Below are 1,962 nucleotides of genomic sequence, written 5' to 3' on the forward strand. Positions count from 1 at the left end.
GTATACGATATTGACATCCACTGTCAAATTTTATTAGCGAAAAAATTATACGAAACTAAATAATAGTTCACAAATATTTTTAGGATACTCTAAGCATAACCCATCAAAGATTTTATCAAAGCATGAACTATCAAACAATGAGACAAACATAGTTGCAAAACTCTCGATTACGGCCATGTGTTATTGTATCGTACAAAACCAGTGAAACGACAACTAATTTCAACATGAAATTAATAAAAAAATTAAATTAATCAAATCAATTCAAAATAACCTCGAAACCATATGTATTTCAATTGAAAGTGGTCTAATGCTCAAAGAGTTTTCTACTGTAAACTTTTAGTTACAAGTTTATCAAGACATCGCTATGGATTTCTCAAAACTCAATAAAATGAATTAAAAGAGAATAAGAAATTAAACTGTCGTCACCCGATAACAGTCTTCTTCTAATTCCCTTAGTTTTTAGCCTCCAAATCTCCTTCTCCTCCTCTCACGGACATGAGAAAAATGATACTGGCGAGAACTCCTCCTCTCCAGAAACCTAATTCCTCTCATTTATTATCATTCATTCAGACTTTCCAGGTAACCAGACTAATTGGATCGGCTGGATAGACCCGTCCTCTGTCGTGTAATATTGTTTTAGCTTTTGTTGAATGAATAATATTTAACTCCCAATTTCCAAGTTGCTGGTATACTAATATACAAAATGATTAGCCTTTTCTAATATCTGTTTTTCAGGACTCAACCTTCTCTCAAATAGTAACCTTCCTCTAATGGAGTAACCTTCCTCAACTGGGTTCTCTTGAGTAAGTAAGAAGGGGTGAATAAATATGTAGATCGATCAAAAAAAAGGGGAGGATGGGATGGAACCAGTAAAGGGATTTAGGGAGTCTATATTATGGTTCTTAATAATTCTTTAAATCTGTTTTTATTTATTTTAAATCTTATCTTCTACTATTGTTGTGTTTGCTTGTCTGAGGAAATAGATCGACTTCACAGACCTTGGGACCCTGATGTTTTAATGGGTAGAAAGGTGGTGATCTTTTTCTTGAGTTCTGAGAAAAAACATAGCAGTTGTTTTGTTTTCTTTTCTATTGTGTTTTCCATTATGTTTCTGTGTTTATTGCTGTTGTCTGAGAATCTCAAGGATTCCGGTCGGTTTTCCATTGATAAATTTAAACCCCATTACTAACTAGGCCATCATCTGAGCATCTCTATCTTATAGTTTCTTTAAATTTAATTCAATACATGGCGAAATTGAGGTGTTGTTCTTCTCTTCTATAAGTTGGAAATCAATCGACGGTAATCAGACCTTGGGACCGACCCTGATGTTTAAAGGGTGGAAAGGTGTCGATTTTTTTCTTCATTAGTTTGAGAATGAACATAAGAGTGAACTAACCGAGTTTCCCCTAATTGTTTCAGGCATCTCTGGCCTTCCATTCTAAGATGGATGAAAGAATAATTTTCATAAAATTAAAATTAAATCAAGCATCTGAAGATTTTGTAATTTTTAGAATTGGGAAGTTTTGAAGAAGTATTAGAAAAAGATCTAGTAATTGAGCCATATAGTTGATTGGGTTAATTTGGGATTTAATCATTAGTGTTCAATCCTATGGGAGTTTCTTAACATTTTTTAAAATCCTGTTAGTTTGCTTAAATTGGGTGATGTCATCTATGGATGTTCTTCATTGTGTTGTTAAACGGGTTCAGTTTGGATCCCGGTTTAATTTCGGATATCAAATTTCTTCACGAACTAATGTTTTTTTTCAAAAAAGAAGTGAAAATTAATGTGTTTTCAAAAAGAAAAGTATAATGTTTGGGTGGTTGGATCATGTGGTGATTGGTGTTTGGCCTTATGTGATGGCCAAATTCACCCTTATCGTTTCGACGATGTCGTATCTTGATGCAGTTAATTTTTTTTCTAAAAACTAAATTCCTTTTTTAATAAAGTCTTTGTGATCTTAA

General features: G+C 33.0%; 1 long non-coding RNA gene across 1 annotated transcript; it reads left to right on the forward strand.

Moving 5' to 3' along the window:
- Window positions 1-326: 326 nt before the first annotated feature.
- On the forward strand, window positions 327-1,189 carry LOC113313618. The gene is made up of 2 exons (XR_003341960.1): window positions 327-579; window positions 736-1,189. It is a non-coding gene; the product is annotated as an uncharacterized LOC113313618 (long non-coding RNA).
- Window positions 1,190-1,962: the final 773 nt, after the last annotated feature.

This window comes from Papaver somniferum, chromosome 9, assembly GCF_003573695.1.
Source record: "Papaver somniferum cultivar HN1 chromosome 9, ASM357369v1, whole genome shotgun sequence".
NCBI classification, from domain to species: Eukaryota; Viridiplantae; Streptophyta; class Magnoliopsida; order Ranunculales; family Papaveraceae; genus Papaver; species Papaver somniferum.